This window comes from Ambystoma mexicanum, chromosome 10, assembly GCF_040938575.1.
Source record: "Ambystoma mexicanum isolate Mex_15411 chromosome 10, UKY_AmexF1_1, whole genome shotgun sequence".
NCBI classification, from domain to species: Eukaryota; Metazoa; Chordata; class Amphibia; order Caudata; family Ambystomatidae; genus Ambystoma; species Ambystoma mexicanum.
Genome location: NC_090932.1, coordinates 1032692879 through 1032711959, shown reverse-complemented (window position 1 = coordinate 1032711959; position 19081 = coordinate 1032692879).

Here is a 19081-nt window from a genome sequence, read left to right as displayed (position 1 = left end):
TCCACCAGAGCGCCTGGGGACCAATTCCGTTGGTGATGGTGCGCGGTACAAATACCTTCAACATTTAACATTTAACATATGAACATCAATTGGCCAGTACAACAAACCAGAAACACATGACCCAAGAGTTAACTTGTCTGACTGTGACCATACCCAAATGCACATGTGCCTCAATGTGTTGTGACTTGCACATGCCACACTTCTAAATCCCACCCTACTAAATTCGTGTGGCACCGCTAACCAAAGGGGGCCAGGGACGGGTATACAGCATGAAGGCTAACAAGAATGGAGACAGTCAAGGCAATACATGAAGATGGAACACGAACAAAGGATACATCTCAATGTATGAACACAAAATGATGGCAACCATGCACTGGACAAACAATAATGAATCCCACTAGGGGTGTATACACAGGTCCGACTTGAGACTGCCCACAGATAGAATGGAAGCCCAATGTCACTGTGTAAGTTACTTTCACACGCTACACTCCTAGCAAGCCCATGGAAAGGGGAAGCAGGAGTGGCATATGTGTCTGGACCCAAGGCACAAACACCAACACAAGACAAGCCTCTACGGGACCAGCTGGAACCTACAGTGGATGCCCTCGGCTGCCACACAAACCAACATACCGTCACATACATGCACAATAGCAAAGAACTAATACAATAAATACATAAATGCCCATAGAGGACTGTGGAGGGGAGCGGGAGGCCACCCAGGAGGGAGGAGGTACAGGGTGCACATCAACAACCACATGTGTGGATGTCAAAAAAGAACCCTCCACGGGTTAATGGGCTGCTTGGCTATGATGGAGTGGGAGACCTGTCGCTGCTGTCGACACCCTCTGGTGCTGCATCAGAATGTGGTAGTGGAAAGGGAGGATAACCACGCATAGCCCTGGTCTGGTCCTCAATGGCAGTGGCCATTCGGGAGTGAGATGCTTGCATCTGCAACATGATGGCCGGGTGGTCTCCATGCAACACCTCACGGGATGCACGCAGTTCCTCCGTGATGGCACAAGTCATCAGTTGCATCTGCTGTTCAGACCGTCTACTGCTGGATGCCTCAATTGCAGCCAGTGTAGTCCTGAGGGACCTATTCTCTGATCTCAGGGCTTCCCTGTTGGCCCAACCCTCTGCAGCCAAGGATGCACGCAGAGCCCTTAGTTCTGCCCGTTGGCTTCTGTTGCTGGCCACCATGTCCAGCCTGTGTGAGCGGCATGTAGTCCGTAATGCCTGCTACTGGTGCTCCACCTGTCTTGCTGGGGGTATCATGGAATTGGCCACCTTATCCATGCAAACATCTCATGTAAAGCAGCCTGTTGTTGTGCAACAGCATACATGGACTGCTCCCACACAGTATCGGCAGCTAACACACACCCACCACGTTGGCGGACCCCACCCCTGCCTAGGCCAAGGATACCTGGCCCCTGATATGATGACGCCGCCAGTGGCTGCAGGACTGCATCCCTCCCTTGATCTGCTTTCCCAGGACCAGTCAGGAGTCAATACTGTGGAGCGTGGCCCTGCAACCGTAACCACCACAGATGGACATAACGACACTGAATGGCCCTCTGAGGGGTCTTCCCTCCAGACGTTTGGGATGCAACAGCACCCACAGTCGATGCACTCACCTGCGACACCACAGAGGTACCCATATCTGATTCACCACCAGAGCCTAAGGCATCCTCAGAGGCAGACCCATACTGAGTCTGGGCCAGTATGGCCTGTAGCACCAGTGGAACTTCATGGGCTACCACACCACGTCCTCCACTGGTGGTTGGTCGTAATGCACTGTCCTGTTCCTCCTCCACCTCCTCCTCTGCATCCAGTTCCTCATCACCTGCACATGGAAAGGAAGAAAATGAAGAGCCATGTAAATACCATAGACCACACACATAGGATGACAACGTCATCATGTAACACATCAACCTGCCATGTTACAACCTCCCGCACCTATGCAGTGTCAATGCAAGTGAAGGCTAGCATGAAAGCAGACATGGACCTGTGTGGAAGGGCTAAATACAACCTGTAGTGCATGGTGCATAGCACCTGCAACACACATGAGCACCTGAGTGGCATAGTTCATCCACCAACATCACAGATGCGAAAATACATATGCCACGTACCATAGCCATGCCTGATCTGTAATACTGCATCAGTTGTGACATGCTGACTACTGTCCCAGAGCCATGTACAATGGATGTGACATGATATAACATGTAAATCACAAACTCATTACACACAGGTGCCACACGGTGCAACAATGCAAGGGTGGTGGAATGGAGTGAAGCCAGACACACCCATCCCATGAGGCAAGCTCATATTGACATCATGCAAGTGAATAGACATGGGGAAGGTGAGACCTGGGGTTGGAAGTGGGAGTGGGCAGTGCAGTACATGGGAATGGCATACCAAATAAATATAACTACATTACCATCAATGAAAAAGCGGTGTGCTGGTGGAAGTGTATGTGCAGACATCAGCTGTCAATAGCTGCTAGAGGGTTGTAGGGATACAGTAAACAGCCACCGAGTGTGGAGTACGGCAGGGAGGAAGTGTATGGGTACAACTGGTGGCTCAGAGGCCCGTGTCAGAGTTCATAGTGTGGGCAGGTGACTAGTGCATACTCCCAGTCATCCAGGACTCCAGTAGAGGAGAGGAGGCATAGAAAGCAGAACACATGAGGAAGGATCATAAGAGCCCCAGCCCCAGAGAAGGTTCACCTCCAGTGTCATTGAGGCAGGGAGGCCGTAGCAGAGGGAGGCCCCAGCCGAAGACAGACATTAACCACCAACTAATTGCTCTGAGAAGTAACTGACCCTGAGGGAGTAGGAAAGGGATGATCAAATACAATGAGAAGGAAGCAAATTGGGAAGATGGAGTTGAAGGAATTACGGCACCAGGAGCCATAACGCCCTGTGGACAATGCAGAGCGATTGACAACGAACAGTCGTAGCCACTGGGAGCCAGTGCCATCATCACAGTCCTAGGGAGACACTGTCATGATGCCCGCTCCCGGGGAGCCAGTTCAAGCCCTGCGTCCCCGAAAGCGGACATCCAGTCCCCAAGGAAAGACCCAGCAACCCCATATAGGGGCCCGTTGGACAGTGTCCTGGCGCCTATGGCACCAGGCTCATAAAAGACATCAGTCCTGGCGCCATAGGCGCCAGGCTCATTATGGGAGTGCTTGGGTGCACTTACCTGATGCAGACCATGCTGCAGGAGCCCGGCCTCCTTGAGGCCTGAAAGGAACTACTTTACCTGTGGGACTAATTTACCATCCGGGCGTGGTCGGGGAAGGATACATGCCTGATTGGAGGAAGGATACATACTTGGAACTTCTTCCAAGGCTATTTAAACCCCACCCGAACAGCCACACGTGCTTCGCGTTGTTCTGCATCTAGCAGCTGGACGCTCACCGTGTCTGCTCCTGCATCCTGACTTCTCCCACGCCTGCCAGCATCCTGGATCACCTGCAAAGGAACAGAAGAAGAGAACAGAAGAAGGAAAAGTCCTTACCTGCTAAATCCGCATCCCGGAGACATCTCGCCGACAATCCTGAAAAGGAAGACTTTTATTTAAAAGCTCATCGCGTTGATCGCTGCAGCGCCGCATTCCACTCACCTTTACAGGGCGCCTCCATGTTCAGCAGCGATCATCCGGATTCGCAGTCACGCCCCAGCGCCTAGGGAGAAAAAGGCAAGAACAAAAGGTGAGAGAGAGAAGGGAATAAGGAAAGCTAAATCTCCATGTTAAGACTTACCTGTTGATTCATTCCCTCTTCATTTCGGGTCCGCGCCGCATCCTGGCATTTCCGGACCCCGGCCCCTAAGGGGAAAAAGAGACATCGCGTTAATGAGCGAATGAAAAGACATTACCAAAAAACGCTCATTAAAGACTTACCTGATTTCTACAAGGATTTCACCTCTCATCTCGGGTCGGTGCCTGTTCCCCGGCATTCCGTACCCCGGCCCCTATGGGGAAAAAGACACTAGCATTAGAACATTAATGCATGGACACAAGGGGAACCTCTTATCAAAAAAACTTACCTGGAAGCCAAGCAAGTTTAGTTCTCACCAATCCGAAAATCCAGTGAAGTAACTGGATACCAACGCGCCCCTGCATCAGAAGCAGGATGGAGAGCTCGTCCTTCCAGACCCTAAGGTGAGACGCTACGGGGAATAACAGAAGGGTTTCGAGGAGGGTGAGAGGGGAAAGTGGGACGCCAATTGCATTACCCCGCAGACAGTTAATCCCCTATTTTCGCCTACAGAAGGATACTTCTGCGAGCCAGACAAGCCAGATTTGGGGGCCCGGTCCAGTCCGTCCTCCGAACCCTGCGCATCACCTTAGAAGAGGTCACAGCAGCGCGAACCAGGCCAGCGCCTCCGTGGGAGTCAGGTGAGCATTACAGACACAATACCTGCCACCAAGACAAAAGGACAATCCCCACTGCCCAGGTCAAGATGAGTGGCAGAGGGAAGAGATTAGAGGCACAGAAACTGGTTATAGGCCGTTGTAGAACCCCACCATAAGTATGACCTGTCCACTGGAGACACTGAGCTACTGGGGAATCAGAAGAAACAAGGAATCCCCCTGAGGAGGTGCAGCTGGCAGGGTGACTCATCAGAGATGTGCGGAGAGAAGGCCAGTGTGGAGTGCAAGATTGTGACAGGCCATTCGCCCTCACAGGTTGGAGCAGAAAGAGGGCCAAGAGAGACTGGACAGAGTGACATGGAAGAAGTGAGCAGGTGTGGTGATGGGGTTCATCACGGTGTGCAGCACATTGTGCGTATGTAGTCTGCAGGTCAACGAGGATGTGTCAGTCCACCATGACATGGGCCACCCATTGCATTCTGTTAATGCAGCCAGAACTCCCAGACAACCAACACACTTCACCCAAGCAACATACACATGACCTGGACACACACGCATCACCACTTACCAGACATTGCCTCATAGGTTGTCAGGTCTGTCATGCCTCTAATCTGCTCCATATCAATCATAGCACCTATGATCTCCTCCTGTGGAGTGAGTTATTTGTCCTCTTCTGGTAACCCACCTCCAGTCACCAGAGTAGAGGCGTAGTTGGCACCCATCTTACCTTTGGCTCGGTGTGCAGGTCATACCACCGCTTCTTTGTGTCAGCAGCTGAGTGCCTCTCATGACCAAAGGCGTTAATAAGGTCAGCGGCACACTGCCAGTGGGCCATACGCTGAGCAGGCGTTTGTGTTCTCCCTGCCTGCACAAGCATGTCGCATTGGTGTAGCTGCACGTAGTCCATGAGGACCTGGAGCTCCTCATCACTAAAGCTCCACTTCCTCGACGTGCAGGTCTCCTGTGCCGTGCCTTTGTACTGAGCCTGTTTGCCTACTGCATGCTTTGCCTTCTTACGACGCTCTGCACACCCCAAGTGGCCACTGGGTCAGTAGGGGCTGGAGCACTGGTGGCCTGGTCTGTGGCATCACACACTGATGGTGTCTCTGCAGGTGGCTGTACCTCGGTGCCGGTGCCATGACGCTGCGCAGCATTTCCCTTCCCCCTCGATGCACAGATGGCATCTGCCCCTGCGTCTCCGTGGACCAGGGCGAGAGCACCACAGGCATGGATGAGTGACCTGGAGGCTGGGTGGTGGTTGCTACAGCTGCCCCTGCAGCTCTCTGACCCTGTTCGGTGGGGGACATGGCTCCCCCTTCACAGGGCCGGCCGCCTCCGCCACCTCGGGTGCCTCTGCCACCCTGGCCACCCCAGCCACCTTTGCCTCCCTTCCCACTAGTTGCCCTCCCAGTCATGGCACAGATGGAATGGTGCAATGGGAGGTGCAGCTATCAATTGTCCTGGGCAATCTGAGTGAGGGGGCAGTATACGTGATGTCAAACTTACCAGTGTGCCCCAGCAAAACTCAATGTAACCCCTGGGAAAAATAAATGGCCCGCGTAATGCACAGGCACCCCAAAAATGAAAAAACATGTATGTGACCCCTCTGCAGCCCACGTGTTAAAGAAAAAACCTAACGCAGTACGCTACGACACCCAGCAACACAAATAATATGTAAACGAAGGACACGTCAACTACAGTGATGTTAAATAAGGGGTTACCAAAACACAGGGGCACCCACAGATAGCAAAATGCGTACACAACTCACCATCAGCCTTAAAAGTACACACGTGTGCGGGGAGGCAATCCCCCACCAAAAGAAGAGGCTTGCATGCAGTGAAGAGATTGCGTGGAAACGAAATCCACACGTCCGTCCTCTATAACTAAGCAAGTGTGTGATGCTCTCCTACGCTCAACTTTATCCCGACCCTGAACGCCATGCCCAACGTTCAGCATGTGTCACATAAGTTAGGGCCTTTCCTCTGATTTCTTACTTACGCGTTGTTTCTGCACGTGCAGAATCACTCTGTTACCAACTGGCCACGCGAGGAACCTGCCTCCAACTGCCCTGAGTTGCCTCCTATGAGCCATCTGCTCATGCTAGCCCACTCTTTGTGCCTGCTGCCCACGTGCCCTGCATTTTGGTGCCTTGTCTGACGCCATTGCCAGTGATCCTGTCATTGTGACAACCTCTGCTGATCCAGAAGACTCCCGACTGCCATACCATTGCTCCAAAGCCCAGCCCCAGGACCACCTTGCCCACCCACACCTGCCTCAGGGTTTGCCATGTCTGACACAACACCATCTGAGGCAAGTGGCAACCCCCGGCAGAGAACCCCCTCTCTTCCACAGAAGTTGGCATCCTGGTGGAGCACATCCTGGGGCATTATGATGCCCTCTTCCCTGGACCATCGCAAGTCGGCAAGGAAGGACAGAGGAAGATCTGGGCTGACATCGTGGTGCCATCAACACGGAGGGGGTGGCACTTCGCGACTACCGACGTGTCCATAATCGCTGGGAGGACTTCAAGTCCAGGACCCTCACAAGGTCCAGCACCTCCTCAAGCCTGGGGCTGACCGAGTGCGGTGTTGGGGCTGGTTGACCACTGACAAAAAGAGGGTCCTGGAGCGCTTCAACCCAGCACTTCACACCCAGGTCTTGGAGCTGGAGCTCCGTCCAGAGTCGACTGGTAAGTGTCCATGTGTTCTTGTCCTCCATAGTGCATGTGCATGTAGATGTGTGGTTGGTGTGTGCACCCTGCTCTTATGTTTGGTATGCCTACTGTACAGGTGTCCATGTGCATGTTCCAGGCACTGCTGCATGTGAGTTCATTGATACATGTGCAACATCAATGGTGTCTGTGTGGAAATGCGTGATGCGCGCATATAGGTCACAACGTGCACATGTTTGCATCCCTCTGTGTGGATTGTGTCATGCCAGAGGTGTGACACATTTGTGCATTCGACAACATCATGGACATGCATGATGTACATGTGCATGTGTATGAGAAGTGAGTGTGTGAGTGGCAAACACTCCAAGATGTCTATAACTCTTCACTTTTCTCATTGTGTGATTGCCTCGTGCTGCCAATTTCACCTCAAGTGCTCTCTTACATGAAGGATCCATGGCCTGCTTCATGACTGTCAGGTGATGTGTGTGAGTGAGATGTGTATGTAACATGATGTGTGTGAGGTGTATGCACAATTTGGATGTGCTGGCAGTGCCTTGTCCAAGGATGTGAATGTCTGGTGTGAATGACCGACATGATTATGCATGTGTGTGAATGGCACTTCCCTGTGTGTAGTGGACGGTGATGATGGTTGTGACTTTTGACAGTGGCAATTATGTACTTTTCATTGTGACAAACACACATTGTCCAGTACCCTGATGTATGTGTTCTATGTTTCCCTATCCACAGCGACGATGGAAAAAGAGGGAGGAGAAGGCGCTGTGGAGCCCGGCAGCATGGATGCCTCCACCGGGCACAGACGCAAGGCCCAGTCATCCTCCCAGGCACTGTCATCTTCTGGGAGCGAGGATACTGGTGCCGCGTCTGAGTCAACGGCCGCAGCTGCTGAGGGTAGGCTCAAGAGGGTGAAGTTGGTCGTGGGCTCCTCGGCAGTGGGGCAATCCGATGCGGAAGACAGTGGGGAGTCATCCTGTTGGTGGTGGTGGAGGAGGAGGAGCAGGCCACATCAGCCCAGCACATGGGCCTGGCGGGGGTGATGAGGTATGTGTGACTGGTGCAGTCCAGGGTCAGGGGCCAGAGGCAGTGCAGGTCACCATGGAGGGGCCTGTGACTGATCTTGTCCCTGGAACTGCGACTGCACCAGTATGCACCTGCGGGCATGCCTCAGGCCAGATACGTCCGCAGGAGGCGGATGTATCGACGGAAACAGATCTTCCACTACCTGCCGATGAAGCAATTCATGACAAGGTGGAACCGTTGCTAGCCGGTATTGCGTACAGCCACCATTCGTGATGATGTGCAGGCTTCCAATCGGGGGATTGGACATCATCAGGATGAGGTCTGTCGCCTCATTAACTGGCTAGATCAGTTCCTGGTCACAAATTTGCTACATGTGCTGGCCACTGCTGCGACCCCCTCCTCCTCTTCCTCCTCTGTGCGCCAGTCGTCCTCCCTGCCGTCTTCCGGACCAGATACCACCAGGGCCCCCTGTGCACCTGTCCTAACCCCGGCGGCCAGCCTGGTGGAGACCACATCCCTGCCAGGATCGGGAGTCGACGGAGGATCAGCAGAGGTGCTTGCCACAGAGATCCATCTGGCAACAGGACATATGGCAATGGTGGGGGAGCAGGCAACATGCAGCAGGGCAGATGCACAACAACCCCGGGGTTTGTCATCATCCCGGAGGCTGTCCCAGAGGTGCAGGCACTGGGCTTTTTGGCGGTGGCATGCTCGGCGTAGGAGGCGACAGGACTGGGGGCACTCACCATCAGAGGGGCAGGTATCGGCCATCAGGCCGGAGGGAAACGTGGACCTTACGACAAGGATGTCTTCCATGTTGGGACGAATTGGCCAGCAGATCGGAGCAGAGCGGCAGCGGGCAAAGGGGGCACGACTCACCATCGCCAGGGCGGAGGACACCCTGTATTGGGCGGAGAGGCGGGCCGAGTTCCTCAAGGAGTCTCACAGGGAGTTTGAGTGGAGCACGTTGGAGTCCCTGCAGGCCCTCGAGGGGACAGCACAGGCCTGCCTAGGGGAAATCAACGCAGAGTTCGATGATGCCCTGCCAAACTTCTTGGGGGAAATGGTGAGTCGGAGGACTAGCCCGCTGCCTTTGTATATAGTTATTTAGGAGTAGGTTTAGTTCATCGACCTTGCTCCACATCTTGTACATAGTTCTTTCTTCATGGAGTTCCTAAGGATGTTCATGAATGTTTTGGGATCATGGACCCTGGATCTTTGTATATAGTTGGATATTTCTTTTTTTGGGACATTTTCATCATGTGGGAATGGTTTTGTAATGATTTTTGTTTTCATTTTGAGATGCATCAATGGATATGGACCGCATTTTTGAGTTTGCCATTTTTTACATCCCATTGTGTTTTTGTTTTCACTTTCTTTTTTATTTTGATTTGATTCATGATGATTATACTGGTTTTATTTTTCAGAGTGTGACTTTTATACATGTTCTTTAACATATTTGTATACGTTGAAAACAAAGTGGTGTCTGCTCTCAATGGTTTGGTGCATGTTTCACTCTTCCTTAACTCTGTTGCATGTCCCTGCTGTTGAGCAATGTTGTTCATGTGTGTGCAAACATGCATGCATGTGTGATTTTCTGATTCCCATGCCATGGGGCAGTAATGGGGAGCAGGACCAATGAATGGGTGTTGAGGTGCACCGTGGGGCTGCAGCGTGTGGTGGTGTTTTAGTGAATATATGCTACATAATTGCATGTTGGGCCAATGTGTTGGGGTGGGGTTTTCCATGAGTGGGGCCTGCCTGCAGGTTGCCGTCACTAGTGTGGGAACATGAGTCGGGGCCTGCCTGAAGGTTGCTGTCACTGGTGGGGGTGTGGGAACATGAGTCGGGGCCTGCCTGCAGGTTACCGCCACTGGTGGGGTTGGGGGGACATGGGTCGGGGCCTGCATGCAGGGTATGGTGATGAGTGAGTGGGGGTCCGATGTGGTGTGGGCTGTCTGCGGGGTATGGTCCCATATGGGCTGCCTGTGGGGTATGGTGACGGGTGATGGGGGGTCCCATGTGGTATGGGCTGCCTGCAGGTATGGTCACAGGTGATGGGGGTCCCATGTGGTGTGGGCTGTCTGCGGGGTGTGGTCACAGGTGATGGGGGTCCCATGTAGTGTGGGCTGCCTGCGGGGTATGTTCCCATGTGGGCTGCCTGCGGGGAATGGTGATGGGGGGATCCCATGTGGTGTGGGCTGCCTGCGGGTATGGTCACAGGTGATGGGGGTCCCATGTGGTGTGGGCTGACTGTGGGGTATGGTCACAGGTGATGGGGGTCCCATGTGCTGTGGGCTGCCTGTGGGTTATGGTCCCATGTGGGCTGCTTGCGGGATATGGTCCCATGTGGGCTGCCTGCGGGATATGGTCCCACGTGGGCTACCTGTGGGGTATGGTGACGGGTGATGGGGGGGTCCCATGTGGTGTGGGCTGCCTGCGCGTTATGGTCACAGGTGATAGGGTGGTCCCATGTGGTGTGGGCTGCCTGTGATATATGGTCACAGGTGATGGGGGGTCCCATGTGGTGTGGGCTGCCTGCGGGTTATAGTCCCATGTGGGCTGCCTGCGGGGTATGCTGACGGGTGATGGGGGAGGTCCCATGTGGTGTGGGTTGCCTGGGAGGTATGGTCCACTGCTGGGGTCTGGCTGTCCTGTGAGGAGGCGTCTGTTTCCAGGGGAGTTGTGCGGGTGTCGCGGGGTATGCGCAGGCCTTTCCACGCGATTTGGCTGTTGCGAGCGGGGTATGCAATTTCACTGGGGTGTGACGGGGTACGCACGGGCCTTTCCACGCGATTTGGCTGTTGCGAGCGGGATACGCAATTTTGCTGGGGTGTGGACGGGGTATGCGCTGGCCTTTCCACATGATTTAGCTGTTGCGAGCGGTATACGCAATTTGACGGGGGTGCGGATGGGGTATGTGCAGGCCTTTCCATGCAATTTGGCTGTTGCGAACGGTGTATGCAATTTCGATGGGGTGCGGACGGGGTACGCGCAGCCTCTCCACACGGTTTGGCTGTTCCGAGCAGGGTACGTGATTTTGATGGGGTGCGGAAGGGGTACGCACGACCTTTCCATGCGATTTGGCTGTTGCGTGCGGGGTATGCAATGCTTTTTCCCGCAATTACATCATGGGGGCTGTGTGCTGTCCCATGGATGGCGCAGGGCCTTGCGCCGTAGCAGCCATTTCAATGGCTTATTCCTGCTCACGGGGGCGTGTGAGGACGTTACTGGTGCTGCTTTATGTGCATGGCGCCACGGCTACTGATGCCTCGGAAAATCCACGAATACGCGTGCCGCGCAATTGCTGGTTTGCGCCACGGCTGGCGTACGTGTGGCGCACGCTCCTTCTCGATGCACGGCGCTTCGCTACTTCTGCGCTGGATTCTATGAATCGGGCCCTTAGTGTTTATCTATTTTGCCAATGCTAAGCATGAAAATCTATGCAGCGGCTACAGACCCATATTACAGACAAACAAGCTGCTTCATAGGCTTTGGTCAGGCTTCCTGGTTAGACTGGATGAGGGGCAGCTGGCAGTCCTTACAATCTTGTCCTGTCGCCTAAAGGCCTGCCGTTGGTGTTTAGTCTTACATTCACATGCACAGTTTTAACTCTGTGTGCATGAATGTCCTAGCAGTAGTCGGTTTGTGTTCGGGGCATAAACATGGCTCAGGGCAAGTAGTAGAGCTGAGAAAGCCATGCAAGCCCTGGGCCAGTGCAAGCCAAATAACGTGCTCAAATATGGCTTAGGTTCCAAGCAAGTGTTTACCCAAAACAAGGGCTGCCTGCTCCGCAGAAGAAATGTCTGGCTAAAAAAGAAAGTTTGACGGAATAAATAGTCTTGCCTGGCAGTGGGTAGGCATCACCCGCCTCCTGACTTCATGTCCCATCTCTCACACAATGTAGGATTGATTAGGAGTGGGGCATGCAGTATACGATTACCTGGCGGAGGCATGGAAACTGGTAAGGTATGACTGCCGGTTACCCTAGAAGACGAGGATCAGACAGGGGGATGTCCCCACACAGTGCCATTGCCCTGTCCGTTCCCCAAACGCACATTTGAAACAATGTCGAAACAGGTAGGCTTCGTCTAACCTCACTTGCCCCTCTAAAAAAAACACACACTGACTGCCAACCTGCCCTCAACCAGCATCCAGTGTTCATATTACTCCGAAGGTAGGCGGTTGCCCTCATTGCCACTTCGCCCTAAACATTGTGTTTGGACACCCCCAGCAGCCTTCACATTCCTCCCTCAACAGGCATGTTCGTTCTTTCTTTCTTTCTTTCTTTCTTTCTTTCTTTCTTTCTTTCTTTCTTTCTTTCTTTCTTTCTTTCTTTCTTTCTTTCTTTCTTTCTTTCGTTCTTTCTTTCTTTCTTTCTTTATTTATTTCGTAGTGGGAAAACACCCCATAAAGGTCCACTCAAAAAATAGACGGAAACAAAAACAACCCAGTCATAAAAACAGACAAGGTTAAAATCCTGAATTCACCATAAAAACCCTCCTCCTAATTTTACAGCCTTGCAAGAGTACAATCCCAATGCACAACAAACATCTGAATTATTACACATCATTAAAAATAAGAGAGCAGGCTCATAACCCATAAAATGCATACCCCTTAAAATCGGAAGGACAATTTCCTGCCGTATGACTTTGTACATTGGGCAAAAGAACATAAACTGTGCCACATCTTCAGCTGCCCTCGGATCATGCTTCATCCCAGACGGCTCTTTGCCTTTACGCCATACACTGGTTACGCTCTTTAATGGTAACATGTGTAATCTAAATGTAGCCATCCGATAGCGAGCGTACCTTTTCATAACCCTGGATCGATAAGGCTCACAAACCCCAGTCCACCTAAGAGATGCACGCATTCTCACCCTTGTCTTCGCCAGCTCAAAATCTTCGCTCTGACTCTTACAGATTTCATAGAAGAGACAGTCGACGGTGTTTTTCGAGCTAGCTTTTAATTGAGTTTCTCATACCAGTCAGCTAACCCCAGGCTTGTTAGCTGTTTTTTTTACCCTAGGCTAGCCACTGGATCTTGTGTGCTAGTTCGCTTCTCCGAAGATCTTTCAAAATGGTTTGTGTTAGTACAACATGAGGGCTAGTCCAAATTGAGACCCTTAATAACAGATGTTTCAGTCTCACGCAGTCCAATAAATACATGACACCCAGCACTAAGTAGACTGAAAAGGATGGGCCCCCTTATGGCACTTCAAATAGTTTACAAAGAAACTCATTTTCCGCAGCGCCCCTAGGGGTCCATCTTGGTGTAGCCCCAAATGTCGCACCATATGCCATGGTCTCCACCATGTTGCTTCTGTACAACCAGGCCATGTGTTGTATTGAGAAATCCCCAATGTTTTTGGCAAAATGAAAGATAGAGGCATTTGCTTGCTTCATGCGGGTTAGGACTTAATTGACCCGTTTTGACTATAATAGGGAACCTGAAAAGGTGATCCCAAATCCCCAAATAAACATGTTTAGAGACCCATGCTACCTTTTTGGTTTTTACACCAAATAGCCAAATCCAGCAGTTCCCTTCTCCCCACCGTCACCGCTTTGGACTTTGTCCTATTGATTGCTAGCCCTCTCTCGTCCATTAAATCAGTGAATGTATTGACAAGTGTCTGGAGGGCCTTTGGGGTACGAGGTAACAGGACAGAATCGTCTGTGTAAAGTAAAAGTGAATACAAGTGACCCGCTACCCTTGGGATGTGGCTAATGCCAGAAAGTTCAGCTTGCCAGTCAGTGATGCAGAAATTGAAGTGTAATTAATAATTACACTAAATGATTCCCCAGTATATTGTTCATAATCAATATATATACTACTCTTTATAAATATACTAAACTACATAACATAACATTTACACTACACTTAACTATATATATACTGTGATGAGTCCCGGGGTATTGTCATTGTTCCCATGGGGGGAGCCCCTTCCCATGAGGCCGGGGAGGTGAGGCCGCTACCCGATAGTACCTCTGGGGGTGGTACTCAGCGGGTGGATCTCATGGGGAGGGAAGCCCTCCATGGTACCAGTGACAATTACCTTGGAACAACGTGGTATGCACCTCCTCAATCTTTGTCCCCTCTTTCCTCTCACCCGACTCCATCCTCTTTGGTCCCTCTCACATCTTTGTATTTCTGTAGGGTTGGAGACCCCAACCATATAGACCATACTGGGATGAGGAAGAGTGAGGGCTACCCAGATAGAGTTCATACAACCACTGACACGAAGAAGAATAGGCAAGGAGGCAAAAGTCCACTGCAGAAAAAACATATGCGGTACAGCCAACTAGAGACAGCCCCAGCGATAAAAAAGGAAAGAAGGACTGTGTACCTTGTCAGATCCTCCCTGGAGGAATGGAGCACCGGCTGGAGGCTCACTGGGGAGAACAGGAAAGGCTGACAGAGACACACTGAAGACACGCTTTGTTCCCCAAAACCCAGGCTGGCGAATTGGAGACCCGGCAAAAACCAGAAGTCAGAAAGTGCAGTGGGTCCGAGAAGCGCACACCGAGAGGGACCAAACCTGGAAACGCTTGACGGACATGCAGAGACTGCTGGAAGACGTGTGGAAGCCTGCAGCAGGAAGAAGCAGTTCCATGAAGCCGCCCGAGCAAGCCGGTAATGCCACAGAAGGTACTTGGGTTACCGTAGCGGGTGGTGGAGATAGAAGGGAATGAAGGAAGCGGCTGGGGAAGGCTGAAGACCCCCACCTCGCTCATATCAGTACTTGGGGAAAAAGTAAGAGACAGTGAACTAGGCCTGGGCACAACATACGATAAACCTGGGAGAGGGGTCTGTTTCCCACACAAAGTCGGGCAGTCCCGAAAGAGCAGCACACCAGGAGCTGGGACCCATAAGAAGTTGGACAAGTCCTGCAAGAGCAGCACATAGGACATCCCAAGAAGTACACCATCAAGGGGCTGGGGCCCCGAGCAGTCGGGGAGGTCCCAAGATGACATAAAGGTGGCTGGGTCCCACACAAAAGAGAGACAAGCCGCGCAACAAGTCGGGGAGATCTCGAGACAACCGAGAGGTGTCTCAGACCCACATATGTCTATGTCTATGTGTTTGTTGAGCGCCAAAAGCCCTTGGGCATCAGGGTGCTACATGGAGACAGGAACAGAAAAACAGGTTGGACAGGACAGACAATAAAAAGGGCAGAAATGATGTCGGCCTAAGTAAATAGTCTGGCTTCCAGTTTTTTTCTAAATGCAAGATGATGTTTTTTTTCCTTCCGCAGGCATTCAGGCAATTAATTCCAGGCCTGGGCCACCAGGACTGGAAGAGATCGACCGTTTCCCCTCCTTCTCTTCACATGTGGTACGGCAAGACACTGTGTGACAGAGGACCAAAGGCTGCGTGTGGGTTTGTAGACTTCAAATATGATGGCGCATTGCCGAATAGGCATTTGTGGCCCAGAGTTAATATATTAAACTGGATTCCAGCGGTAACAGGGAGCCATTGAAGTTCTCTACGTGCCCCTGATACCGGATCCCTATGAGCATTATTAAAGACTGCTCGGACCGCATCATTCTGAATTCTCTGTAGCTTGCCTAGGCAGTTTTTACTTGCCCCACCCAGTAAGGAAATACAATAATCCAATCTGGGTAGAACAATCGCACTAATTTCTCACCATTTTTCTGAGTTACCAGGGGACAGATCTGTCTAAGAACTCTCAAGTAGTAGTTGGAGTTTTTAGTACGCAATTTATATGAGCATCTGCATTAAGCGAAGCCTCCATATTTATACCCAGGGTTCTAACTCTGTCAACGACCGCAACAGGCTCCCCATCTATACTAAAACTCTTATAATCTGGACCCAATTTATCTCTGGCCTGATTTGATCCATAGACCATAAGTTTGGTCTTGGCTGCATTCAAGCATAACCAATGTGTGGTCATCCATTCCTTGATAAGGGTATACATTTTGTCCAAGTTCTCCTGATCTGCCTCATGATCTCCACTCAGCTCCATAGCCAGCTGGAAGTCTTCGGCATAGAGAGCAAAAACAACAAACAAATATTTCAATTTCAACACATAGGGGCTTAAATTAGAATTTGAACAAAGATGGGGAGAGACATGTCCCTTGAGGTACCCCACAGGAAATAGGAGCAGAGTCGGATATCACATCCACCCAACAAACCCTGGATTTACGACCGCAGAGAAAGGATTCCATCCATACTGTAGCTTCATCAGAAAAGCAACCAATATGAGTCAGTGTCTTTGACAGCTGTTTATGATCTAGCAGGTCAAAGGCAGCTGATAGATCTAAAAGTACCAGCAAGCCCGACCCACTCCTTTCCAAAGCGGCTAACATATGAGTCCGTAAATCAAGAAGAACACTCTCTGTTCTGTAAAATGTACGGAAACCGGATTGCTTCTTGTGAAGAAGCCCCATGGTCTCCAAGTGACGCTGTATCTGAACGGTGGCCATTTTATCAATGATTTTCAGAAGGAAAGAAGTATTTGTTATGGGCCCAAGATTGGTGTAATCCTTAGTATCTAGACCCGTTTTTTTCAACAATGGTGTCACAGCTACATCTTTGAAACCTTTCGGAACAATGTCCTCCGTGAAGGAGGCATTTATGAATCTTCCGACGAAAGGCATGAACATGTCCTTATCTTCCAAAATGATTTTCGATGGGAGGAGATCCCCAAGACAGCTGGTTGGATGCATACCTTGTCAGCAAATCGGTTACTTCACTATCAGTCTCAGGGAGGAAGTTAAAAAAAAACTGGGATTCAGAACAATTTCAGGTCTGGGTTTAAGAAGGATTCCGACTGAGGTTGTGTTTCTAATGCGGAATAAATTTTTGTCCGAGCCGTGGTAATTTTCTCTGCAAAATCTTTCTGGGTACCGATACAGGCCTCTCTATCAGGATTAAAAGGTAGGGTCAGAACATTAGGTTTTTCCCAGGATTTATATAGTTTAAAATATTCCTTTGTTTCATTTTAGTTATTTGATCATGTAGAGGATTTTTGGCCGCAATGATTTAACATTTTGTATTCCTTCTCAATGAGTTTTCAGGGGTTTTTATTTTCCTGGATTTTCTCCTTAATCCAGTTGCACTCAACTTTTCTTTTCTCCTGTTTAATGACATTAAGGTCTGGTGTAAACCAATTTTGATGGTTATGACGCTCTCTAACCATTCTAGTTATAAGTGGTGCCACAGTGTTCAAGAAGGCCTCTAAATGTTCATTATAGCATTTCACTAACAAAGCCAGGCAATGTTGGTCCGTAGTTTTAAACATAAATTCCTCCAAGCAGTTAGTTAAGTCTTTCTTTTAGATTTTTTGAAAATTCCTTCCATAGCTTTGAGTCAGGGTCTCATGTTTACGCCTATAAAGTAGTGGGAGCTGTATCGTGGCTGTGACGAAAAAGTGGTCCGACCATGTACAAGGTGTTGTTAGTATGTTATATATATTTATATTGCAACCAGATCTAACGTATGGCCCTGTATGTGGGAAAGGGCTACTTTGTGTACCTGGATATCCATATTCTTTAGCAAACGCTCTAAATCCAGGGCTGCTTTGTCTGCAGAATAACCTTTTCAGCGATTTGAATCTCCCAGAAAGATGGTAGAGCAATTTCTGCTTTTGTAAGGGAGATAACAACTGAGCGAGGAAGAGAAGTGCGAGAAGTAAACATAAGTCATCGAAGACCCATTGCCAAAAGAAGAGAGATATTACGGAATACTAAGATCTACAGTCAAGTCTGGCAGGATAGTGAACCAGGGGAAGAGACCCCCACCGCCTGAAACTTGGGGACTGTCTTTTGTGATGTGGATCTATAGTCAAGTCTGTCAGGCTAGTGAACCAGACTTGATGCTACATTTGTGAACTGGAGAAAGAATAGGGGAAGAGTTCCCCCTGAAACTTGGGAACTGTGTTTTGCATGCGTTTGGAAGAGCATCCAACATCGGGAATTTTTAAGTTAAAGAACCACCCATCAAGAACTGAACATTTGAATTTGCATCCATAATGAGAGAATCCTCATTCTGGATCAAGAAGACACCCAGTGTTTCCTTAGTCTAGACGTTAAGGGACAGAAATAGGTTTGGACAAAGGACGTGGACATTTTACTATATTGAACATCCTGACAGAGTCCTTTGTCTTTTTGTTCAGTTGGGGCAACCCCTCATAGAAATAGGGCAAGGTGAGTTTTCCTTTTCTTTACTTTTATAAATAAATAAGAATCTTTGTCAACAAACATGCCACCACTGTGTCAGAAATGTACAATGCATGAATATACATAGCAATGTATTTATTTTATTTATTTACTGTGCATTTGTTAGGCGCTTATATAGCAGGAACGTGTGCTTCAAAGCACTCAAAGGGCAGGGGAGGGAACATGGGACAAAGGCTAAAAATACAATAATAAACAGGATAGAGGTGGTCCTACTAGGCCTTCAGAGCATTCAAATCGTGTAAGTGCAGAGAGAGAAGGGACAGGGAAATGAGGGGGGAGAGAGGGTAAGTTCCAGGAAATTCCCCAGAGGGGGACGTTCCAGGGAGTAAGTTGCCGGGAACCGGTAAGTGCTTGGCAGAGGTCACATAGTAAAGAGTGGTCATCTGCCAATACAATAAGTGCATTTCTGTGAGGGAACACAAGCCAGTGGGTGCCCAAGAGGAAGTGCTGGGAGCGGCAGGGGCTGAAGGCTACTGGGTGGGAGGAAGGCAGGACCCAGAAGGACACATAAGGACCAAAGCCACCAATTTCAGCGACTGAGGGGTTTAGCACGGGAGGGGGCAGAAGGAGGTGATAAGGAAGGTCTTGAGGCACTTCCGGAATTTGAGGAGAACCAGCTCAAGACAGAGAGGGTGGGGCAGGCTGTTCGAGAATGGGGAGCCAGCCAATGAAAGAGATCAGCCTCCAGCTCGCTGCATAGAGAAGCGCTTGACACACAGAGAGTTGGAGCCAGAGGAACGTAAAGACCTGGAGGTAGAGTATTTGGTGAGAGCAAGTTGTAGATAGCATT